Source organism: Rosa rugosa, chromosome 3, assembly GCF_958449725.1.
Source record: "Rosa rugosa chromosome 3, drRosRugo1.1, whole genome shotgun sequence".
Lineage (NCBI taxonomy): Eukaryota > Viridiplantae > Streptophyta > Magnoliopsida > Rosales > Rosaceae > Rosa > Rosa rugosa.
The window spans coordinates 13,478,516-13,506,160 of NC_084822.1; the positions used below are offsets into that span (position 1 = coordinate 13,478,516).

General features: G+C 42.5%; 1 pseudogene; it reads right to left on the minus strand.

Annotated features, from left to right (window-relative positions):
- Window positions 1-13,761: 13,761 nt before the first annotated feature.
- Window positions 13,762-27,645, minus strand: part of LOC133737273 (probable CoA ligase CCL6) — a 256,961-nt pseudogene continuing 243,077 nt past the window's right edge.

Consider the following 27,645-nt stretch of genomic DNA (forward strand, 5'->3'; position numbering starts at 1 on the left):
GCCAGTATCATAAGGCAAATTTTTCACTCCTGGCGGCATGTCCATATACACTTCTTCCTCCAAGTTACCATTGAGGAATGCATTCTTCACATTGAACTGATGCAGAGGCCAATCTTTATTTGCTGCAAGTGAAATCAAAATTCGAACAGTATTGATCTTTGCTACAGGGGCAAACGTCTCTTCATAATCAATTCCATAACGCTGAGTGTAACCTTTGGCAACTAATCTGGCTTTGTACCTGTCAATGCTCCCATCAGCTTTAAGTTTTACTGTAAACACCCATCGGCATCCAACAGTCTTCTTTCCCGCAGGTATAGTCACAATATCCCAAGTCAAGTTTTTCTGCAAAGCCTCTAGTTCTTCATTCATCGCCTGAGTCCACTTAGGATCTGCCAAAGCATCCTGTACACTACTAGGAATAGATACAGTGGATAATTGATCAACAACAAGTGCATGTGACCCAGACAACCTATGGTTAGACATGTAATTAGCTATAGGATACTTAGTTTTGGTTTTGATGTCTGGTTCATATTGTTTCTTAGGAATACCCTTAGTAGCCCTCTGTGATCTCCTAGACTCAATATTACCTATCCCAGATGACTAGTTTGAAATTAAAGGTACCTGAGAAGGAACACTTGCAGCAGATTCTTCAGTTGACGATGTAGAGAGGGGGAAGAACTCTGATAAATGAGGACTTTGAACATTCTGTTTATTGGGTGCATCATTATCACCTTCAAGTTGCATATCAGTTTCCTGGAGCGTAGAGTCCCTGTTTGACAGGTCAATTTCACTTTGGGGCTGCGAGGTAACACGTTGGCGTGTTGCATCTCTCCTTTCTGACAAATTATGAATTTGACTTGCAGCATTAGGATTATTTTGCTTGTCCGGTGGTTGGCTGAAGCCAAATGATCGGCTAGAACCAAGCCGTTGGCTTGGAGAGTCAAAAGTCTGCCCATCTGAGGGCCCCACTGATCCATCGGCTTGTCGGCTTGGAGAGTCAAAAATCTGCCAATCTGAGGGCCCCACTGATCCATCGGCTTGTCTACCTCCCATCAGACCACCAGCGGACCCCACGGTCAGGTCACCATCTCCTTCTGAGGGCTCCACCCCCACGGGTCCACCAGCTGGTCCAGCTCCCAATTCGTCGTTTTCAACTAATATTCTCCCAACTCCAAAATCTTTTTTGTTTCCTGCCTCTATGTCGTTTTCATTTTCAACTGATATTCTCCCAACTCCAAATTTAGACTCCAAGGCCTCTAAATCTTCGAATTCTTCAAATGCAAGTAACTCATGAGAATTTCCTTCACAGTTTCTCTCCCCCTGAAGGGAAGACTCTGAAACTTCCCCTGAATAATAAGGCTCAGATATTCAATGTGTTTTAGAATACTTTAGTAATATTCACCCCCAAGAATAGAGTTTATAAAGTGATACAAGAGTAATCCTAATAGAAAACGATCTCCTACAATTATACAGAGAGATGAAATCTATATGTACAAGGAAAGTAAATATTTACAGAATATTCTACAGATAGAAGTAATTGATGCATTGTTCAAATGTAAAACCAGATATTTCAAGAATATAAAGGTGAAGGAATAATAATTGACCTTGTCAAAAACAAGCTTGTCCAAGAGAGGCGCCGGTTTTGCTTTTGTTAGGCCCTTCTGCAGATTTGCCAACTCGCTGCCATATAAATATTAACCATGTATTGGTAATACTTCAACAGAGTTACTTTGATAAAAATATAAACTATAAAATAAATCTGCAAATAAGCACCTTTCACAGGATGACTTTACTCAAAATTGTGTTAGTACTCTTAGTTTAATTAGTTGGTAGAAAATCTCTAATTTGATTGCCAAAAACAAAGATTTCAGCATAATTTGATCTAATATGGGATCCAACTTCTGCCAATATGAAAATATAAATTTCCCCTAGTTGAGGGTTACGGTACAACCCCCAACTTTAATCATACTGATAAAATTAAGACGGTACGATGTATATTAAAATATGTGGAAGATGCGGTTTGAACCCCAGTTACCACTTAACACTAACATCACCAAATAGAAAGCAACCAATTGGTCTGACAAGCTTCATGCAGAATGACGTCCTCACATGTTTTCTTGGCAAAAGCAACAAATCTTGAAAAATAAACCATAAGTGCTCGCTAATTTTTGTATCCACATGATTTAATTTTTGTCTTGGAAAACCTAGCATTTTAAACAGGCAGAGCATATATGTGGAAACAGATTAAGGATGGCAAATTTCATTTGAGAATAAGGAAATAATTTCATATTGATAATGCTACAAAATTCAAAACGAAAATAGTCTTGTATTGGCCTTTTCAGTAACAAAACTACTAAATCTCCATGACCAAAAATGTTCCTTGCAAGTTTATTTGCCTCTGACATAAAAATGAGGTACATTTATGCTTTAAAACTGTGCAATAGACCAAACATAGGTACAGACCTGGTGAAAATCCATTACCAGATAGCACCCTAAACAACTCATGCCAAGTCACAGGAGCTATTCTGCCTCTTATGTTTTTATTTTTTCATTTATTATTATTTATTTTTTTTAGAGAGAGGCAGAATAAGCACTAATTGGGAAACATCAAGATATAATTGAAATTTCTAACTGTGTTAAGCTGGGTTTTCCAGTTGTTCCACTTGTACACATTATTGTGCAAACAGCAGTCCTCTGTTTTGAAGGTAGTAGAAAATCTGAATTTCCCTGAGAAGATGAAAGATGATAGAATTTTTATATTGCTGCAAGTGAATGGGCAATTCTTTACTGAAAACAAGAACTTATGTGAGATCAACTTTAAGAAATTACCAACTGAGAGAATTCCTCCCACGAAAAGCAAGATACCCCCAGTTGTTCTGCTTCCTTCTTGAGTGCTAGAAACATTTGTGAAGCTGACAATTGCTGAACAGCACAGATGTATACCTTAGATACAATAGTAACAACTTGGACATCGAATTTCACGTATCTAAGGAAATAGTATATGGCCTAATGTGTACAAGAGTTTGGAAAGCATGACAAATGTGCAGAAAGAATTACCAAGTAAGGATCTTAGAAAGCATGAAGAGGAGAGGGGAATAATCTCTATATAAACGGAGTGCATATTAGGAAACTAAGAGTAACCATCAAGTATACAGGCAAGTTGGTCTTTGTATTTATATCATGTTTACTACAACAAAGTTGGATTATGAAGGTTGTAGTACCGAAATATAAGACATCAGTGGCTTCAAACATATATCTAGTTATGATAGTGACATAATAGTTTGGTAAATAACTCACAGCAGGGATTTTGTTCTATTGAACAAAAGCTATTGAAACTTCAGCGTGGTTGATGATGAACTCAACTGCATTAGCACCTGCAACATAAACCATGAAAATTCAGTCAAATAAATTTCAACGGAAGCTGAAAATGCACGGTCCAATATTCTCCCTGGACCCCCCACAAGTTAATATTATTTGGCAAGTTTGGTGGCTGGCTACTGAACTTTCGTTGTGGCTGGCTGGCAAACACTTGGTACTGTTCAGTAGTTTTCAAATTGAGGAATTTGATTCTACACCCAAATTCACACACCCCTTATAGAATAAACTCATTCATAAGAGTGTTTTAATATACACCCAAACCAATTAATTAGGTTTATTCAAAATAAAAAAACCTATTAAATAGGGTAAATATTAAAACCCAATGTTGTTAAGAATTACTGAAGCTGCCATTATCAAATTCCTCATTCACCTATTAAATAGGATTAATAGTCAAAATCATCTAGCGAATATTATGGAGTTTGATTGACGTTATTGTTGGTATTACCTTCACTTTAGGTTTTTATCAGTACTTAATTTTAGGTGTTTACATTAATGTCATTATTATCATACAATGATGAATTTTTTGGTATGTTTCTTCCTATATATAGAAGCTAGTGAATTCATTCGTCATTTTTTCTTTGGGTGGAGACCTTTCACAAAGTTGCATATGATTTCAAAGGATGATTTCAAACGACCTATTCATGAGGTTTATTTCATCATTTTCTTATGGGTTAGAGACTTTCTTTCAAATAGGTATATATATCATATTCGTAATTCAAATTACCTATTCATCAGATTTATTTAGTATAATATCTTTGTTAATCTTTTGATTTTGTGTAAAGCTTGAATTGGATGGATTTTTAGTAATTAGAAATTTTAATTTATGAATCTGGTACAAAACTTAGTTTCATTCCTTCAAAATAGAATCGTTGTTTCTAATTACCTGATACTTAGATTGCTTTAATATGTAATACCTATGATTTAGATGTTTGTTTTTGTAGTTTTAAATTATTTGTGTGACTCTATATCATAGGTTGTTTATTCCATAACCTATAGTATTGACAATTAATATACCTATATTTTGGATATATGTATTTAAATCCTAATAGAGTTTTACCTTTGAAATAGATCTATGAAGGTAATTTGCAATTGTATAAGGAATCACAACATGCAGGGCACTAGTAGTTGGGAGATTTATGAAGACTACATTGCAAAGTGCTAGTCGAGATGACGGATGAAGTGTTATAATGTTCTTTATATTAGGTTCGAAAATGTAAAGTTTATATTTCAATTGTAAAAACAAATTTAAAATTATTTATTTCAATACTGGATGAACATCATTTATGGTTGTACTCATTGTCCCTATTTCAATAAATTTTTAGGTTTATTCCTTCAAAAAGAATGTGTATTTAAATTATCTTGATATTAGAAATAAACTTCTTAATATTGTAAAGTTCAATTTCAATTGTAAAACAATGAATGATAATAATGAGTTTGCTAAATTATAGTGCAAAAACTCTTGCACATTCAAAATTATTCAATGTGCCAAAATTAAGGGATAATTTTACATTAAGCAAACTCTACAGTTACACATAACTATTATGTGGTCATTGACCAGCTCATAGAATCAGGCACCTATGTGGAGAAAAATGTAGGGGCGGAAAAAAAAAATCTTAAAGCAATCAATCTACATCAAGTACATTTTACATGGGCTAATTACATTAACTCAATCATTTTAGAAAATTAATGAATATGGAATGATTGTATAACTACACCTATTAGAACGGATAAGCAAAATAACATACCTTAATGAGAGGATGTTTAATCATGTCGAGAAAGAGAAATATTTATATAATAGGAATATAACATAATCTGATGATACACAATAGCAAATATATAGATCACATCGGAAAGGAAGAAATATAGGATAATTAAGGCAATTAATCGTTTCAAATAAGAGAAAAATCAAGGATTAAATTGATTGTATTAAATTCTAAATATTTAAATTCAAAAAATAGTCAACAACTATATTTGAGGAATATTTTATTTATTCAATCAGAATGGCAAAAAAGTCAAACTAAAAAATGTGAAAAATATTAATTATAGATTTAAAACCTATAAGGAATGTTCAATTATGTGAATTGGGTGTAGATTAAAAGAAAATATAGGGATGAGTTTTTCTTAATAGGAGCTTTGTTTTTTGGGTTTTTATCTAATTTTCTCTTTCAATCAGTTGTTGCCATGACTTCAAGAGGCAACTACCAGGCATTCAGTAGCCATCCACTGAGTTCGATTTACAAAAGACGGTGAAGTGGTATATATTGGAAAGTCAAGACCATTTATTATTCCCTTCATTTACTCAGACGCAGGCACCATCACTGAAGTTCACTAACCATAACTAGAATGTGATATATGCATTATGCACCGAGAATTATTGAAAAAGAAAAGAAAGCATACCAAGGGTGTCATAAAGTGGAAAATATGTAATGGCATGGCTGCCACAGTCCTGTAAACATCAATACATAAGCGTAAGACTAAAAAGCCACATTCTTTCTAGTAATATCCAGCCCCAATATTGTCAGTGTTATACTTTTATTCTACACTTCAACAAATTCTGCTTTCAACAATACCACTTCTCCATTCAAGTGTTTTGGATAATATGCTCATATAGGAAACAAAGAAATACAGTATTCCAATTACCTCTATTGCAATAATCCATTGGGGGCACTTTGATCCATATATACCACAACGATCTCCCTGCAAACATGGAAACATAAAAAATAAAGGGGAAATTACTGGTCACTCCCTCAACTTTTGGGGCGTCGACAGTTTAGTCCCTCGTATCATAATTTTAACAAGTAGCTCCTCAGACATTCAAATCTTGCACAATGTGATCCAAAATGACTATTTTACCCCTCACTTCCTTTTTTTTTTTTTTGTCTCTCCCCCCCTTCTCTCCTCGATCTGTTCTTCATCTTAACCATTTTACCTAGAAAATATATCCATACCAATATCATACCCAGGAAGCTTATTTCTTCCTCGTATCTATTCTCAAACAAAATCAACTGATCTTGATTCTTTTCTGAATAAACCCAGATCATACCCACAACTTATAACCAAGTTTTTTGCTCAAGATCAAGCACAAACTCATACCCAGAAAACCAAGAACAATTTCAATTCTTCAATACACCCAGTACCCATACTATACAATCAATTATAGTAATTGAATCTTATGTTAACTCAATTATATAAACCTCAATTATATCATGTTGACTGCAATTATATGGTTTATGCCATCTAGAAGACAAGAATTCAAGATTCAAGATCACGTGGAAAATGGAAATAGCTGAAATTTGAAAACTTGAAATCAACCCATTTCAACAATTCAAGGCTACGGTCTAATGGGTCAATACCATTCTAAGAAGTAAGAACCAACAGTCCAACAACTCAACTAGTTACTAGTCATAAGATCAAATCGAGTAATCGACAAATCATCAAATATTCAAATGGAAATCGACTAAAGATTGGAGGAGGAGAGGACTGAGGAGCCGACCCGCCCGACCGAGCCGTCGTCACTCGCCGAGAAGCAGAAGAAAACGGAGACCCGGAGAGGGAGAGAGAGTTCAGGGGCGGTACCTGCAGGGTGGAGGCGGAAACGCCGAGACTGGTTGCTGGAGTAGTCGGGAGTGCCGGAGTGCTCCAAGGACTCAAGGAGGAAATCGAGGAATGGAGGATTGCAGTTAGGGCTGTTCGGCGGAGGAGAAAAACTAGCCCAGAAAAAAAACTCGACGGCACCAATGCAAAGCCCTAAATCCAGAGGTTTTTGCAGCAATTAGTGAAGAACATCATGCACCTCAAAATGAATCCTGCCAATTAATCCTCTTAGATTGACAAAATCAAGCACACCCATCAATCAATTTGGCCTTAATTCAATATTTGAATATCGTCGGTGAGGAAAACAAGAACATACCAACCTGATTGGTCATGTTGGACAATCAACCCACTGCCACAACTTAAGAGAGAGAGAGAGAGATTTCATCTGCAGCACAGCATCTGCAGCACTAGCCCTTCTGACGACCAGGACCAGTGACCCCGAGATCTTGAGAAGTTGGTATCATCGACACCGACGAGCCAGACGCCGGCGACCAAGAAGGCCAGATCGGCCGCTCTAGTTTCGACTGCCCGGGGTGCACACGATCTTCGTCTTCGGCTTCTGATCCATCGATCACCTCTCTCTCACGATTTTTTTATGTCTGGGTAAATGGTTAAGATGAAGAACAGATCGAGGAGAGAAGGGGGGGAGAGAGAGAGACAAAAAAAAAAAGAAGGGTAAAATAGTCATTTTGGACCACATTGTGCAAGATTTGAATGTCTGATGAGCTACTTGTTAAAATTATGATACGAGGGATTGAACTGTCAACGCACCAAAAGTTGAGGGAGTGACCAGTAATTTCCCCAAAAATAAATCTATTTTTCATTTCATAGTTACTATTCTCACTACCATTATTATACATCAACTCTATAACACATAAACCTACATTACTAAGAACACATTTTCTTCCATTGAGCTCCTGAGTTTCAATGGATTACTGCTATTGCTCAAATGGAAATGAAAGGTACCTTTTTCTTGCTGACTTGGATTGACCAAGCATTTGACCTCTAGGGTTCCTCTTAACGGAGTCACTGCGGTGAAAATAGAGTTTCAGCAATCATCTCTGAAACTACCCGAGTACTGAAGCAAAAATAAGGAAATTTTCAGAAAAAGAAACTATACCAACAAACACAAATTCAAATTAGGCAAATACCAAAGCAATTCCATGACAGTCATTGTTGAGGTTCTCTGCACGGATTAGCTTCATACAAAAGTCTTCATTGGGTGGCATTATAAAGTGGACCCCATAGCTTTTTTAGGAGGGGTACCCATATTGATAAATAATGACCCGACACGTAAAAGGTGGCAATCGACGCATATAACTAAATGACTGCATTTCAAGGAAGGGAACATAGTGTAGCCACACATGATCTAACTCTCTTGAATCAAACTGTTCATATTGTAGCCACACATGATCCGACTCTCTTAAATCAACCTGTTCATACTTCGTTGAAACACATACTTCGTTGATGTAAATATAGACATCAAAATATGATTCAGTAGAAATATCTTGCAGCTTTTGATCAACAGTAACACAGAGAGCTAACCCTGTATTCTCCCATTTGAAATTTGCAAGTGTTTCAATATAAAATTCAAACCGTTGATGCCCCTTGAAATCCATTTGACAGCTGAACCACTTTGGAACCTCGCTTCTTGGAACTGGAAATGTAATTGTGAAATTGAATTGCTGAGAATATAGGAGTCCAGAGAAGAGATTAGCGTCCACCTCATCATCTTCCTTGTTTGCCATCTGAGCTAAATTTTGACACAGTCTCCAACAATTAGTCAAGTCCATCCTCTCAATCATTATTTGTGATTCTTTACGCTCCAAAATGTTTGACAGCTTTGAAATTCTTTCCAATGATACGCAATCACTCACATCCAACGAGCTAATACTTGGTGGAAGCTCTGGAATTTCTACGAGCCTCTTACAGCTGACCAAATCGAGTTTCCTCAACTTGACAAATTTATTGGTGATGCATTCAGGAAGAATAACAATGTGTCTTCCTGATAAATCAAGATGATATAAAGTGGATGCACAATCAAGGGATGTGAGGAAATCAATATTAGACAAATGGCATCCACCCAAAGTGAATCGAACTAGCCAAGGAAGCACCAAATTGAATTCACTGTCTGGCTCTGGCTCCAATGAATTACTACCTTGAATCGTTCTTCAAAACGTGAGATGCGACTGCAAGGCATACTAAGTTGAACTAGATTCTTCATATTAAAATCGGAGGGCAAAGATTCTAGCGGACAGTCACGCCAATCAAGTAACCGCAACTGATTCGATAGATAATCAACTTTTCCACACAACCGTCCATTGACCTTTATAAAAAATTTAAGATTTTTCATCTTTTTGAAGCATTTACGACTCAAGTGTATCTCATCTGCTGTAGGCATCTTTACTATTATACCCCTAATATTTTTTGTTCCCTATTAAGAAAAAGGCAATCGTATTAGCAAAATAAGTACTTAAATAATAAAATGCAAGTGTTTTGAGTTTTACTTAAAAAAAAATCAAAAAATCAACAAAAAACCATATAATACATATTACCTGGATATTGGTTGCCGAATTGGAATAAACTACACACACAGAGAATTACCCGGATACATACATACATACATGGAGTCAAGTCAGATGATTCTCTGTGTGTGTAGTTTATTCCAATTCGACAACCAATATCCGGTGTGTATACATATATACACACAGGATATATATATATATATATATATATATATATATATATATATATATATATATACAGGCCGGTTCTGAAGCGGACGTCCGCACTTCGCTAAAGTGCGGACGGTGACGCAGCAGCGGCGTTCCAAGGGGCGACGGCTGCTCGGGGCTTGGCGGACGGAGGCCGGAGGCATCCCAGACGGTTCTGGGCAGCGATCGAGGTCGGAGGAGGTCGAGGTTGCAAGTTCTGGGCAACGACTCGACCTGCAACTGCAACTTTCTGGGTAGAGCTGCAACCTCGTCACCAGCGACTCCACCCGACTGCAGACCGGTCCGTCATACCCATGGCCTCCGTCCGGCAAGCGGCGCCGTACCGTCGAAGCTTGATCGAGGCTGCTGCGTCAACGTCCGCACTTTAGCAACAGTGTGGGCGTCCTCTTTGGAACCGCTTCGTATATATATATATACAGGGCCCTTCTAGTGAGGGATCCCTCATTTTGGTCTTTTCTAAGGATAGGGCATTAGGCCAACTTTTCGATCATATTTTCACATTTCAACCGTTCAGTTTTTAGGTCCTAATATATAGATCACTTCTGCAAATTTTCAGCCAATTTGATGATCGTTAAGGCATCCAAAACTGCAATTTACCATTATAAATACGGACGGTTCCGGTTCGACAGATTCGGTCTGTTCGTGTAAATTGTAGTTTTGGACGCCTTAACGATCACCGATTTGGCTGAAAATTTGCAGAAGTGATCTACACATTAGGACCTAAAAAATGAACGGTTGAGATGCTGAAATATAATCAAAAAGTTTGTCTAATGCCTATCCCTATAAAAGACCAAAAAAATGGATCCCTTATTGGAAGGGCCCTATATATATATATATATATATATATATATATATATATATATATATATATATATATATATATATATATATAAGCATATGGGAACTACTTACTGTGTTTTCTATTAGAATGTCCTGCACATCCTCGTGATGCCATAATCTGGTTCGCTCACTGGGCACTGAAGATTCTTGCCAAACTATTTCTTTTCCCATCTCTTCTAAAAATCATGCATACTTTAAAAACCACATTTAGAAATATTTATGAGCGCCTTTTCTTCAAGAACGTCAATACTATGTGTGAGGTTGTTGCGGTCACAACTTCTAGTATCTGTATCACATCATTTGTCTTCCAACCTTTGAAGAAACAAGCAATGTCGAGGAAAACTTCTTTCACTATTTTTTCTAGTCCATCATAACTGACTTTCAGAATACCTAGAAAGCCTTTGGAAAGATTTCTTTTAAAACCATCCAGCATAGCTTGCCATTTATGTACCGGTCTATCATAGAGATGTGAACCCAAAATTACCAGGGTTAACGGAAGACCTTGAGCATATTCAACAATAGTTCTAACTAAGTGCTTCTCATTGTCATCTACAATTTTCTTATTCTTGAAGGCAATTGAACTGAAGAGCTCACAACCTTTGCGATGATCTAGTTCCTTGGCTTTGTACATCTTGACTTTGTGAACTATCAACAAATGCTTATCTCTTGTTGTTACGATAATTCTGCTGCCACGACCAAACCAATCAGGGGCTCCGGCTAATGTTTCTAACTGGACCGATTTATTCACATCACCAAGAATTAACAAAATCCTTTTATTTCTCAATCTTTCGCTCAACAAAGTAATTCCTTGATCAGCGTTGATTACTTTCAATTCTTTGCCCCCAAAAATCTGAGAAGAGGACTATTTTGTAGGTTGACTAGACCTTCATGTGGCACTGAACGTTCTCTAACATCTGCCAAAAAGCAACTATCTTCAAACTCATTAGCAATTAAATTGTAAACAGCTTTAGCAATTGTTGTCTACCCTATTCCTCCGGTTCCCCATATCCCAACCATGCGTATATCACTCCCTCCAACAACTAACAGTTTAAGCATATCTTGTACACGAGATTCTATCCCGACGGGAAACTTCGCCACATTCAAAGGGGTCTGTTTTATTACTTGTGCAGAAATCTCTTCAATGATTTCATCAATAAATTTAGATTCATACCTGCCAAGTTAATATTAAATGAAACATTTAATAAAAATAAAATATCTTACCTATGGTTTTCAAAATAAAAGGCAAAGATTTAATCTCACCCAAGCTTATAAAAGCAAATATGGAACAAGCATGGGGAATTATTAGGTAGTCCCGGACTATCATGTGGCACTGCCATGTGGTGGTCCAAGTCAATAGCATCACTTAAATTTCGTAGGGACCATACATGGGGTGAAAAAATAAAACTTAAATTAAATTAAAAGACCAATAAGAAATAAACACAAATCGTATGGACCAATAACATTAATCCAAATCACCACGTGTACCATGGTTCGGGACCACCTAATGAAAAGAATGCATATTTTATGACAAACCAATATAGAGGAAAACTAGAACATACCCGCCCCAGAAAGGCCACCCAGACAAATTTGCTGCTTCTGAAAGAGCTGCTCTCCATCTTACCACCTTGTTTGTTCTGTCATCTTTGAATCTACATTCATGCTCTGCAAGTGCGTCACCAAATGTGCCTCTTTGGTGTCTTACGTCCGATGGATCCACTTTGTAAAAGATTGGCCTAACCATTTGGTTCTTTGATCTTCTACATTCAAGGATGTGAACTAGTTCATCCAAACACCACTTTGAGGATGCATAGTTATCAGAGAACACAATGAGAGAGAGCTTCATTTGATCCTTCAATGGCTCGGAGAAGCGCTTCTGATATTTCCTCTCCTCTTGGAAGATCGATCATCATCATCTATGAAAGTGTTTATCCCCCCTTGAACCAAATTTCTGTGCAAATGACCTGTAAAATTGTAGCGTGTATCCTCGCCTCTGAAACTCAGAAACAGATCGTGTGTGTATGAACCCGTGGAAAAAGGAACAGAAGAGAATGAGGAAGAAGCTCTCAATTGGGTGGCCATCGAATCTAGCTTTTTATTTGATTTCACGCTCAGCTGGCTGATGGAATGAAGCAGCGGAGCAGAAGAGGAAGAGGAAAAGAAAAGGAGCACAGCTCAAAAATAGGTACACTGCATGATGGCAGTTTCCTGGTAGCTTCGATCAACGTCAATGTGAAGTCAAGGGCGTGTAAGATGAAACGAAACTACCAAGAAATGGAGAAGAAGAAAAGGTAAAGTGGAGAAAGCAGGAACACATTGTATGTGTATGAACGGGTGGAAAAAGCAGGAACAGAGTTGATTGCTGGTGAAATGAAGAAGGGGCAAAAGAGGACAAGGCTCTCAGTAGGTGCACAGAGTTTTTCTTGTAAGATCAAGCGGAAGTACCAAGAAAAGAAGAAAATGCAACGGTAGAGGACTGATCAGTCCAGTCACCACCGAAAGAGCATCTTATAATGAGTGGGAGATATTTTGCCAATGTAATTATTGGTTTGGTTTTTTCCGAAGAGAATTATTCGTTTGGTGGATAGGTAGATGCAATTTCCAGTTTGTCACCGACTGGCTCTTGATTTAGTGGCAAAACTGTGAAAAAATGAAGAAAGAAGGTTGTTTAGAAGCACATCCTGTAGTATGACAACCAAGTGAGACTGTGAGAGTGGTTGTTGAGAGTTTGGCAAAATGAGAGACGACACATTTGTATATCAACTGGTGGAAGCAACTACAATTGACTTCATGCATTGTTTCTTGGACTGAATGAGAAAACCACACTAATTTCATCATCAGAACATAATTTTAATTTGGAGACATGACACAAGTACTTTTATTTTTTATTATTTCTAAACCTAAGTTTAGTTCAGTGTGGATTTAAAATTACTTTCTCAGTTACCGATTTTTGAATTAAAAAATGACTTTATTGTTGATTACTTATGCCATACTTCTAGAAATTAAGTTCACTGCTGCCTATTGGGTAAACCCCGGCTACATATTTTTACTGCAGTAAAGATCTTGATTACTTATTTATTCACAAACTTAGAACAAAGGTCAATATGGGTAAATCCCTGCTAGATATTCTTTTACAGTCATAAGTAGTTTTTCATCAAAGAGCAGGCAATCGAAATTTTGGGAATGTTTTATCCAATAGTTGCTTGCAGCTCTGTTCTTATACTTTTTCACCGTTTGCTTCACTATGAAGTTTTTCAACTCGGTCCTGCAGATGATATAATTCAACATACATATTTAGGATTAACTTATCAAAGTTCCAACCTTTTCTTATCTAAGTAGAAAATCATACCTTGTAATATTTGAGTAATTGTGGTCTTTTCAGTTTGAAAGTTGGAGTCATGAGATCCCTCTCTATGTCAAAGGGGTTTGGTTCCAAATGAACTGCTTTTAACAACTCAAACCCTCGAAGCTGCAATGAAAATGTCTTTTAAGTCAGATAAATAAACTTAGGCAACATAGCATGAAACAGGGATGGAGCACATACTTGCTGTTTCTGACCCATACTATTGAGCTCATGCAAAATGATCTTCTTGCCTTCAGGTTTTGACACAATGATTTGTAGTCATCAGTCAAATGATGCTCAGCTGCTCAGCTGTCCAGTCCTCCAAGGCCTTTCTATCAGGAACAACCACAACAACAAGAAATGACTCGAAGCTGTTCCCATAAACCCAAATCTGCTGACCAGATGAAAGTTAAGATGTTAAGATATCCACATATAACTTCAGAAAACATGAAAGAAGGGTGGAGGACACTAGCACAAAATTCAAATGTAGCAAACACAAACTCATTTATTGATGAAATAAAGGTAAGTCCTGCCATTCATCAGACAAGTAGAATATAGAAGTTGGCGACATACTGATGTGATAAGGGGCATTGCAAGTATTTGCTTTCAATGCTTTCCACAGCAACATATTCACCTTGAGACAGTTTAAATATGTTCTTTTTCCTGTCTATAACTTTCATTGCTCCATTAGGCTGCCATTCTCCAATATCACCTGTGATCCATCCACTCAAAATTAATCATCAACAAAAATTTTGAAGGCCCCTCTTGAAAAGAAACCAAAAGATTGAGCATCAACGAAGAAATTAAAGTACTTTGTTTCTAGTTTTGTAGACATTTACCTGTATGGAACCACCCATCAATAAGGACTTCTTCAGTGAGATCTCGTCGCTTGTGGTAAATCTCTCCACGTGGCACACTAGAAAGTGCATCATATCCCAGTTCTGGGACCGACTCAAGCCGTGCTTCAATAGTTGTCAAGGGGACACCCACAGTTCCAATCATAGGATAAACCGATAAACATTGTCAATGGACGTAAAACGGCCACCACAGCTTTCAGTAAGGCCTACAAGATTTAATAAACTGAAGAACTCTAGTTCTCTTCGTTTCATATATATCTGCTTCTGATGTGTTGTTGTAGCTGATTTAGAAAATTAAGGTTATTTGAATTGATAAGATGAAATCATTATTAAAAGAAAAGCATAAGATTACAAGACTGCACAAGAGAACAAAACACTCCAGCACAAGACAATTAGGGACAACTCGTGCGCTCTCACCCAAGTACAGTAGGCAAAGCTTGTTGCTACATTGCAAACCAAGAAGACCAAGCACAACCACATATTGAACTGCACATCTGACATCTCTGTTAACAATCACATGTGATCTTATTGTATGATAGCAGCTAGGAGTATTTATATGTGTTCTCTTCTGTAATGATTTAAAATCAACTTCAATCAGCAATTTCAATTTCTCTTCATGAATGAGTACCAAAGCATCCATACTCCACTTCTCAAAGGTCAAACACATATACCACGTGTTTGAGCCCAAAAGTAATTTTGGCAAGATCTTTTAGTGGATTTAGCACAGCGGGCCGATACCTGCGGACCAAAAATAAGCTTACTCGGGTTTGGGATACAGCTTCACCCATTCCGTGATCCATAAGGAAAACGAAACCTTATTGGAGTCGGGTAGCGGGGATTGAATAGGAAACTTCAATCAATATTCCTTCTATGATAAGGAGCAGTCGAAACCCTAGTGTACATACCTCCAACAATATGGAGTATTTGCTATCTCACCAAGCATAAGTAACACCCACTTTGGGACATCCACGAGACATGGCAAGGCCCAACCGTGACATCCATCGTGTAGCCCTATGTTCAGGCTACGCCACGGTATCCGGAAGAGGCAAATCTGTCGCCGGGAAGCCACGTTCCCGCCCTTGCCAACATGCCCTCACAATTAGGCATTTCTATACTAGAATAGTTATCTTTGCTTGTCCCACATCGAAAACAATGTAAAGGAGATGGCTTCCTTCACTTATAAAAGGAACTCTCCTCCCACTTAAACACCATTCATCCCATTACATGCTTTGTAATCATGTTAGGCCGCAAGGCTCGACACACACTAGTATAAGCTTTCAAGTGGACGTAGTCTCCCGCTAAGGCGGGAGGTGAACCACTATACATCTCGTGTCAATCTCTCTCTCTCTCTTTACTTATCGTTAATTAGATCCCCAACGGATCAAAGCATTAACATTGGTGCCGTCTGTGGGAAGCCAACACAAAGACTTCGTCACCTACCACAAACTTTGACCCGAAAATGTCGAGTCAACGCTCATTCAACATCAAATTGGGGTCGGTCAACGCCCGGCGGGGTCGGTCAACACCTGGCGGAACCGGTCAACGCCCATCGAGTGTTGATCAACGCCCAACTCAAACAGTCAACGCTGAACCTTCAAAAAAAAAAACTCTGGACACCCAAAAAACTTCTCTGGGCACCCCTCCCTTTTTTTTTTTCAACTTTTCTCGCCAGTTCCTATCTCTCCGTCAAAACTCCAGTTCCGCCGACTTCAGGCTTCCGCCGGACACCAGAGTTCCGCCGAACAGCTCCACCCAATTCCCCCGCTCACTGCAAACTCCGGAGCTCCTCCGCCCAGGGCTCCGCTGCCCCGCCCAGCGAACTGCAGCAACTCTATTCTTCGTGCTCTGCAGGGCTTTGTCGAAGCTCCACCGGGATGCTCCGCTGCACTGCTGCTTGGCGCCTCCTGCTGCACTTTTCTGCTGCAGTCTGCTTCTGCCTCCGCTGCAGTACTGCTCCCCCACCAGGCCAGTTCCGCCGGACTCGATGCCCAGCGCCTCCGCTGAGGTCGCCGTACCTTCCGCCGGACTGCACACGCTACAACGCTCTGTCGAGTGCTCCACTAGACACCACCGCCCAACATCCTCTGCGGAGCCACCACCGCCAAACGCCCACCTCAATCGTAGCACCGCTAGCTCCGGCAGCGATCACCGCTAGCAGACCTCCGCTCCGCCACACTCGAAGCTGCAACTCCGCCCAACTTGCAGCTCCGCCAGCTGTAACTCCGAGGCTCCGCCCAACCTGCAGCTCCAGGGCTCCGCCCAGCTTCGCCGCTGGGAGCTCCTCCACCCAACTTGCATCTCCGCCGACCTCTGGTTGTTCGCCGAACATCGATCTTCCGCCGAGCTTCTCCGCTGCAATCCTCCGCTGGGGTGTTCCGCCAGACACATCTCCGCCGAGCTTCACTCCCGCTAGCCAAAACCTCCGCCCACTAAGACTACCGCCGGTCAAGCCTCCGCTGACCACATCATCCTCAGCCGGAAGGACGTCCGCCGGCCACAGGCTCCGCTCCGCTCCGCCGAATTCCTCCGCTGGCATCTACACCGGGCAGCCTCCGCTGGGATTCTTCGCCGTAAATAATCGCTCTGGTCCTCCACTGCTTCTCCGCTCGAGCATTCCTGCTGAGCTTTACCGCCGGCCATCCTCCTATCCTCTTCAGTCCATCTGCAACGCTTCTTAAGCACACTCTCCATCCATCTCCCCAGCGATGATCCGGCAGCAGCGGTACTCCGGCAGCAGCCCAGTAACACTCTCCATCCATCTCCAACCCAGCGGAATTCCAGCGCCGACAGCCATTTTCTCGGGGCACTCACGAAAAGCTAAGTCCTTTTCTCTATGCAGTTCTGCTTATCACTGCTCATTAGCTTTTCGCTGCTCTTCGACTTACTGTGTGAATTACTGTGCATTCACACTTCATGCTTGTATATGCATGTGTCGCCCAAAGCTTCTCCATTTCTATGCGGCCATATGTACACTCTTAATCTATTTTGATGCCAGATGTCCACCAAACAACTGGTTTGGCCCATGCATCTATGCGGCTATATAGACACTTCATGCTTCATTCTAAGTACATACTGCATCTGTGCACGTTCCCACTAGCCTTATATGACTTTTGAGTGCATAATAAACTAGTGTCATTGATTTTCATAATTATCAAATTGGCATTTACTTAGACATGACTTTGTGGAGCACTCACACCCACAAATTCGATTTGCACACCCCAACTCTTTAAGGGGTTCATTTGCAACAAAGCCAACCATCAAATCTCTCTGTACTTTTGATACACACGTGCCTCACACAAGTGGACTGGCCAGGTGCAACACATGGTTAGGAACGCTCGCTGGCGGTATCATATGCCTTCTCATGTGCTCAAGTGCTATTATTTTAATATACTTATCAAAATAATAGTATACTATCTATGCTAGATGTTGGCTGCTAGTGGACCGACATTTTACTTCATCACATGCTAGATGTTGGATTTGCATGATAGCTCTTAGGGTACATCAAATTTGGTGCTAACCCAGTGGACGCATGCTCTGCCTTTGCTTGATCATGTACACATATGCACAAGTATCAACGAATTGATATATCTGTAGCTTCAATTATGCATGTACTCCTACTAGTAGTGCATGTTTTGACTCCAAAATGGCAACAAACTTTGGGTCATACCCAATTTAGTTTCAAAGTGATTATTAAAACATAACCACCATGTCTTGGCTATACACAGCCACGTATGTGCAATATTGGCTTATTAAAAATGGCTTACCACTTGGCAGCATGCCATTTCACCCTAGAAGTGCATCTGTAATTTCATTGCCATATTGAATTTTACTTTAGCCGCGCACTATTAAATTTGCCATTTGTTTTCAACCACTACATTGCTTATACACTTTGCTTACAATTTTGTCAAAGTACATATACAAGACACTAGTGTTGATTTTACATACTTATGTACTAATCAGCTATTTTTGTTTCAATGAGATATAATCACCAATCACATTTCCAATTAGCGAAATCATCACCTTTCGACTAAGGTACTTTGTCGGAACAATGGAGCATCATGCTTGGACAACTTCAACATGATTTGGGTACCTATGACAATTTCAACTCCAACTCGCTCCAAATCGGCATAAGATAAGTAACTATGTCTTATCTCTTACGCTCTTTCAAATTTAGCTAATGCCATGCCAATCACATGCTTTTACTACTTCTAAGCATGCTTATAGAGTATCACACTTGATATATCTTTACATGCTTCCATAACTTTTAAGCATGCCTACAACATTTCATAGATTTGGCAACATTTTCTAGATCTCGCATACTAGATATGCCATGTTTCACATACCGATCTCAATTATCCTTTAGCATATCTACAAAATGCAAAAATGATATTGGCATCCACATTACAAGTATATGCTATACACATATGCCATGCTTCTATTTTAATTGCAAAATTAAATAAACATGGGACGCTCATACAAAATATTATTACTTGCTCTATGTTTATCATTTTTCATTCAACCGCCAAGCGGTAAGGCAACGCCTCATAATGACAATGACCGCCACGCGGCATTGCAGTCAAGTTTCTCCTCTGAGAAATAGCAAAGGGACTAGTTAACACAGCCCACGGCAGCCATTGATCCGGCAGTTAACCCCGACGCTTGGGTACCAAAGATTGGGCTCGCTACCCAACACCCTCTGCTCCGCGCAGCTCCCCTCATCAAACAATTTTCTGACCGTCCGGAGGTCTATAGCCAGGAGTGGGGGACTCCTCGCAGGGCCTAGCAGGGGCCCACCTGAAAGGGCAAAAGCGTTCGCTCCAACCAATTCTAGATGGACGACGCACTCGCACTAATTATGCTTCATATACGGCACAAAGCTACGCTTTGGTATCAACCCGCCGGAACACCCTCCTTGACTGGGGACTTCGGGGACTTGTACATACAGCCCGGCATAATTAGCAACGGTCACGCTCATGCCTCAGAGCATCACCTCGAGCTACCCGTTAATGCCTCATGGCAACACCGAGCTCCGCGCTCATGCCTCAGCGGCAACCGCCGAGCTTTCACACTCTCGCCTCAGCGGCAACCGCCGAGCTTCCGCCCACGATCTTCCGCTCACGAGCTTACCGCTCATGCCTTCGCGGCACCCTTGAGCTTCCTCTCACGAGCTCACCGCTCACGCCTTCCCGGCAACCCACGAGTTCCCGCTCATGCCTCCCCGGCAACCCACGAGCTCACCGCTCACGCCTTCCCGGCAACCCACGAGCTTCCCGCTCATGCCTCCCCGGCAACCCACGAGCTTTCCGCTCATGCCTCCCCAGCAACCCTTGAGCTTCCGCTCATGCCTCCCCGGCAACCCTTGAGCTTCCGCTCATGCCTTCCCGGCAACCCCGGCGCTTCCGCTCACGAGATTTCCTCTCATGCCTCCCCGGCAACCCTTGAGCTTCCTCTCATGCCTTCCCGGCAATCCTCGAGCTTCCCGCTCATGCCTTCCCGGCAATCCTCGAGCTTCCCGCTCACGCCTTCCCGGCATTCCCAAGCTTCACATTCATGTCTACTCGACACACCACACGTTAATGGAACATGAAATTTTTCTACCATTTGTCGCCCGCGACAAATCAAATTCTTTTCGCGTTCCATTAATACGAGCGACAACCAAACAAACGCTTACCTTCGCAGCGCTCATACAACTTACATTATCATATGCAATCCATATGCTCACACGACCATACGCGCTCTCGAGTTTGTACGTCATAATCGATCGTACTCGGCGCCATTCGCGTGTATACATCAACATGTATCACGCACCCCATACGTTTATATATGCCAACGCATATCCATACAACTCACATTTGTTGCCCAATGCAACGAGCATTCTACGTATGCCTGTCTTTTGTCTTTGTTGTGCAGGTTAACGAGTCCCTTCTTGCTTACGGAGTTCGGGGACTTGTAGGGGCTCCGTACCTCCCGGTTACTTATGCTTGGTGACATCGTGTTTATAACTCCCCAACCAAGAAGCTCCTCTTACTTGGGGACTTCGGGGACTTGTACATACCTCCAACAATATGGAGTATTTGCTATCTCACCAAGCATAAGTAACACCCACTTTGGGACATCCACGAGACATGGCAAGGCCCAACCGCGACATCCATCGTGTAGCCTTATGTTCAGGCTACGCCACGGTATCCGGAAGAGGCAAATCCGTCGCCGGGAAGCCACGTTCCCGCCCTTGCCAACATGCCCTCACAACTAGGCATTTCTATACTTGAATAGTTATCTTTGCTTGTCCAACATCGAAAACAATGTAAAGGAGATGGCTTCCTTCACTTATAAAAGGAACTCTCCTCCCACTTAAACACCATTCATCCCATTACATGCTTTGTAATCATGTTAGGCCGCAAGGCTCGACACACACTAGTATAAGCTTTCAAGTGGACGTAGTCTCCCGCTAAGGCGGGAGGTGAACCACTATACATCTCGTGTCAATCTCTCTCTCTCTCTTTACTTATCGTTAATTAGATCCCCAACGGATCAAAGCATTAACACCTAGTTATATATATCAGGTTTCAAGACGAATAAGGGATCTCTAAAAAATCAATCAATCCCAGCGATTACGAAGCCTCCCCGGAGCGAATCTTCAACCTCATTGAGACCCAGTGACCGCACGCCAGTCCTAGTCTCTCCAAGAGCCGACGACTGCACCCCACGGTGCTGGCACGCCCGCGCAATCACAGCAGCAAAAGAGACAGTTTGCAGGCCAACTAGTTTCCGCGTCAAACATTTTGGCACGCCCAGTGGGACCCACATAGTGTCTCTTCGTGAACGTAGCCATTGGGAAGTCAAGCGAAAATCCTTACTAGAAAGTTTACGCTAACTGCCCTAAGCACAAGACCTCCAGTTACAGACCGCATTCTCGTGCTGACTGTCGTGGTCTTTCTGAAGAACAAGTGACTCAAAGATTTTCTCGCCATCTCCAATCATCGGATATGTCAGCTGAACAGGGAGAGAATCACCCGACCGTTACTGAGGGTATGGGTGTCACTACTAATCAGGCCAGTGAGCCTGTCATTACCGCTGTCTCCAATACAGTGGGAAGTGAAGAAAGAAAGGCTTTCGTTGCGAAGCCTATTCCAGAGGGAGCGACCTCCGAGGTCAGTTTCGCGATCATCCTGGAGAATATTGAAAATCATCGCAAGAAGATAGCCGCTGATTTTGAAAGGGAAACCGCGAAGACAGACTGGATCATACGCGAAATAAACCAGCGTATTTCCCGATAGGCTGAGGAAACTAAGCAACAAATTGCACAAACAGAGAGTGCATTAAGGGCTCATGCTACAGGTATCACAGATGAGCAGAATCAACGGCAGAAAGAAATCATAGGGGCTATTGCGAACCAGACCAAGCAGACGGCGTCAGATATGGCAGGTCTTCGCAAGGATGGAGCTAATCTCGCGACCGAGGTGGCCATGCAAAGAGCTGAGTTGAACCAAGCTAGAGAAGTGTTGAATAAAACGTTAGGAGATCCTAACGCTATCCTTGGCTCCCTTGGCTCCCTTGGCCAACCGTCTGGTTCGGGCAAGTACGTGCCTCCAAATCAGCGAGAGAAGGTTAGCAGCAATACCGCTACGCCTTCCGCAACCGTTGCTGCTACGCCACTGAAAAATAAAGAACAAGCATTGGTTATCGGCGGCAGCAAAGAAAAGGCCACTTCGTCAAACGGACAGACCGCCAGGCAGAAGCAGCAGGCATCGAAAGGTGGTGAGACTTCGTTCGATTCCACCGTGTTCGTTCAATACGACAGCGATGGGGCAGAAAACGTATATCAAGAGCTGCCAGGAAGCTACTATGGGATTGACCAGGCTGGTAACCCGGTCAAAATAACAGCTTTGGCAAAAGAAATGCCTATGCCAGCAGTGACTCTTCAACAACCAGCTACAACCCGCGGTGTACAGGTAGGAGAAGGGGCAGCAACTGTAAACCAAGCAATACCCTTGCAGGCTGCTCGCCATACGGTGGCGATACCTCCTCCTCCTCTTCCGGGCCCAGAATATGTGAGACGAGAAGAGGTAGAGGAGATGATCAGGCTGGCTAATCCCAGGGCCCAAATGGACGGGGTTTATGAGGGGCCTTTCCCACTGCATATAATGCTCGCGCCCTTCCCCAGGGGTTATAAAAATATCATATTTTCTACTTTTTCAGGGGAAGACACCGAGAATGCAGTAACTCACCTGGCCAGGTTCAGGGTGCAATGCGGCCAGTACCAGAATGATGACATCCTCAAGTGCAGGATCTTTGGTACTTCTCTTTCGACAGCTGCCTTTAGATGGTTTTCCAAACTCCGACCAGGAACAGTGGCAGATTGGCCCGCAATGGAAAAGCTCTTTCGAGAAACTTTTGGAGCCATTGAGCCTGAGGTTGATTTGGCTTCTCTCACTCAGATGGCCCAAAAGCCTACTGAGTCCGCTGTTGCATACCTTCAACGCTGCCAGATTCAGAAGGCCAAATTGAACGTGATCCTGCCTGAGAAAGAGTTGATCAAATTGGCGATTAAGGGCTTAGAGCCACGCCAGCGAAAGAAGCAACATGGCAGCATGATCCAGTCAATGGGAGAGCTTATCACAGAAATGGGCAGCTTTGAACATCTTCTCAGAGAAACTGACGCAAGAAAGAATGCGTCCAAAGGGACATATGTGCCAGGAAAACATCGCACCGTAGCGGCCCTGAGCTACCAGCCGGCTACTTATGACCCTTACTACCATCATCACAGTGAAGAGGTGGTTCAGGATGAAGATGAGGAAGAGGATAATGACATCGCTGCTTATGAACTGACAGGGAGGAAGAATCCAGCCTTGAAACAATTGAAAATCTCCAAGGAACCTGTCAAGCTCAAATCAATGGCCTTCACTAAACCTGAATTCGCGACGTATACATACGATGCCAATAAGGCACATGAGATTCTAGATGAGATGATCGCCACGAAGATGGTGAAGACCGACTTTGGACCCTTTCCTCGACCAGATCAGCTGAAAGGGAAGAACTGCAAATTCCACAACCTGTGGAATCATAATACGGCTGACTGTGTGAAACTCAAAGACCAGATTCAGGTATGGCTTAATAATGGCAGTTTGCAGGTAGAAGCTCCAGTAACAGCGGCAGCGCTCGTAGACCTGAACCCTTTTCCTGACACTGGGATCAACATGGTCGACGTGAACTGGGCCAAGCAAAACCGGAGGAAACTAACCCTGGATTTGAATACAAAGGAGCAAGGAGACCAATCTGACAAGGATGAGGCCCCTGTAAAGAAGAAGGTTGAACCAGTAAGTCAAGCTTCATCCCTGGTCCTATGCTCGCGATGCAAAGAAGAGTGTGGCATCCAAGTGCCACATGAAGAGGTGGCGCAGACGTTTCGTTTTGGCTCTTTCCCGCCCATCCAGTGGGCCTCGCCATCGAGAAAATATCAGCCTTCTAGCCCTAGAGAAAAAGATAAAATGGAGTCTACATCACCCCTAAAGGACTCCAATTTGTTCAAGAAGCTAAGAACGGCCGCAGTTGATCGGAAACAAGAGGAGAAGGCTACTACCAAGCACAAAGACATTCTGAACAAGCCCTATATCCCACCTGCTTCAACCGCCACCATCAATGAAGGCAAGTGGTACACTAGGGAAAAGGGAAAGGCAGTGGAAATAAGTCCTTCCAAGAAGAGGAAACTGCAGCGCAGATTTGGGGAAGCCAAGCGCGCGGTAGAGACTCTGGACCAGGGCCTGATCAAACCTTCGCAGTTGGTCAAATCACCTGAGCAGTATCAAAAGGAGATGGAGGCACTAGCTGCTAAGCCATTAATGACTCCCCGCAGCTTCTAAAAGCAAGCGAGCTCAGCAACAGGGGCGTCTAAGCCCAGTGTTTTTTGTAAGATCACCGACGACAGGAAACCTCCGCCAGCTCGAAAGGAGAGTTCGCCGACTAGGCGACCACATATCAGGCGCAGGTTGTTTCGTGAAGACCCAGAGGCCAAATCCTCAGTTTTTGAGAGACTGGGGGGCAAGGACAAGACTATCGATACTTTACAGTGGAAACCTAAAAAGGTCCAGAGTTTAGTAGTCGCCCCTTTTGAGTCAAGCTCTCCTAAGCAGGCTACCGGGATACAGGAACATGAGCAATGTGAGGTAAAAGGTCTTACAGAGGAATCGTTGGTAGACCGGCTGGCTAAGCAATTCAACACTGATACCCCTGTCAACGAACCCAAGCTGAACCTGGAAGAGGACATGGATGAGACAGTTATGACTGACACGTCCTGCAACATGGTTTACGTACTGCCCGCGTGGTATACACTACCGGTCGCCGCTCACGAGTGTGTAGAAGCTGAGGAAAGTAGTGCACAACCCTTGCAGATTACGTCAGCGGTCACGACACCTGTGGAGGAGGTGGTCTTTCTTGAAACAGAGGATGCCAACAGTAGAGAATTCTTCATGAGCTTCACCAGGCCAACACCTGCTATGGTCCAACACATGCGACCTTTATACATCACAGCAGAAGTTGGCGGTACCAAAGTCAGCAAGATCATGGTTGATACCGGAGCTGCCGTTAATGTTATCACTACCAGGACCATGCACTTGCTCGGGATCAAGAAAGAGAAAATCCAGTCTACGTCCCTTACACTCAAGAACTTCGCGGGGACTGTGACAAAGACCCTGGATTACTGTTCTTGCGCATCAAGGTTGGCCCTGCAGAGGGAGTTTATGCATTCTTTGTGACAGATTGTTATGCAGCCTATAGTGCTATCCTGGGCAGAGACTGGATCCACAGGAGTTATTGTGTTCCGTCAACCCTCAATCAGGAACTCATTATGTGGAACAGGGAGACAGATAAGGCTGAGGTGATCAAAGCGAATCCTCGTCCATTCCCAGTTTCCACGAATTATGTAGATGCCAGATACTACTTGGAGCCTATTACTCCATTGCAGGTGTGTGGCATCGATAACAAAGGCCGCCCCACAGGGGTGACGGCCTCTGATCTGGCACAGTGGGGGCTCTCGCTCGCAAAAGAAGGCCTGGAAAGGCCTGGCCATGCTGTGCCCAAACCCTTAAACGATTAATGGATTACGACCTTCCGGAGGAAGGGATAGAGGCCCTCCACTCGCTGTACGAACGGCTATCGTCGTACTTAGTGGAAAAAGAGGCCTATGATCGAATTGCGACCTTAGAAATCGTCAATGAAGAAGTCTCTGATCAAGAACAGGAAGATGAGGTAGAAATTCAGCTCGCTCCGGCAGCGCTGGACGATACACCTCCTAAGGTCAGAGACCTTACTGAGAAGGTCAATCTTGGAACAGCAGATGAGCCTATGGAAGTGGCTATCAGCGCTTACTTAGAGCCTAGCGAAAAACAGAGGCTTATTGAGCTATTACTGGTGTTCATTTTGGGTCCAAACAACTGGAATTCAAAGACTGCTTTGCGGAGAAATATGAAGATATGCCCGGCCTGTCACCGGACTTGGTTTGCCATCAGCTGCCAACACTCCCTGACAAGAGGCCTGTGAAGCAAGAGCCGCGAAGAATGAACTCAGAAACCCAAGTCCTCGTCAAAGAGGAAGTCAAAAAAATGCATAAATCAGGCATTATCAGGGTGGCCAAATACAATCAGTGGCTATCCAATATAGTGTCGGTTCGCAAGAAGAATGGTAAGATGAGGGTCTGCGTGGACTACAGAGACCTTAATGTCGCTACACCTAAAGATGTTTACCCCATGCCGGTAGCGGATATGTTGGTAGACGTCGTAGCAGGACATAAATTGCTGTCCTTCATGGATGGCACAGCAGGGTATCACCAAATTCCGGTCGCAGAGGAGGACAGACATAAAACCGCATTCAGGTGTCCTGGGTTCGTGGGCGTTTTCGAGTATGTGGTTATGCCTTTTGGGCTGAAGAATGCTGGGGCCACTTATCAGAGAGCCATGAACCTAATCTTCCACGATATCCTGGGAAAGATTTTAGAGGTTTACATCGATGACGTAGTGGTGAAGTCTAAGAAGAAAGGGGACCACATCACAGATCTCAGGAAGGTCTTCGAGCGCATGCGACAACACAAACTCAAGATGAACCCCGCCAAATGCGTGTTCAAAGTTCAAGCAGGAGATTTCCTGGGCTTCATTGTCCATCAAAGGGGAATTGAGGTCCCTGAAGATAAAGCAAGCGCAGTCATCAACGCATCCCCTCCGCGAACAAAGAAGGAGCTACAGCGTCTGCTAGGTAAAATCAACTTCCTAAGACGTTTCATTTCTAACTCTGCAGGTAAGATCCAGCCCTTCTCTCCATTGTTGAAGTTGCAAGGACAGAACGAGTTTGTATGGGAATCTCAACATCAAGAGGCTTTTGACAAAATCAAGGCCTATTTGGCGAGCCCACCAGTGCTTGTTCCCCTTCGGGCTGGATTTCCATTGAAGCTATATATTTCAGCAGCTGAGGCTTCCATTGGCAGCTTACTCGCCCAGGATGATGAGGACGGTGTCGAGCATGCCATCTTTTACCTCAGTAGGACACTTACGGATTGCGAGACAAGGTATACTCCTATGGAAAAACTGTGTCTCACATTGTACTTCTCCGCTTGCAAGTTGAGACACTACATGTTATCCTTTACTACATGCATCATTGCTCAAACTGACCTGGTTAAGTACATGTTGTCGCGACCTATTCTGAGAGGTCGCATTGGCAAGTGGGTACTGGCTCTATCCGAATTCTTGCTACAATACGTTCCACAGAAGGCAGTGAAGGGACAGGCTATTGCAGACTTTCTGGCCCATCACCCTATGTTGGATATCCCCACAGTGAAGGAATTAGAGATAGCAACCACCACCATAACTCGACCAGATTTGGCGCGCATTCCAGAGTACGCCATATGGTATCAAGC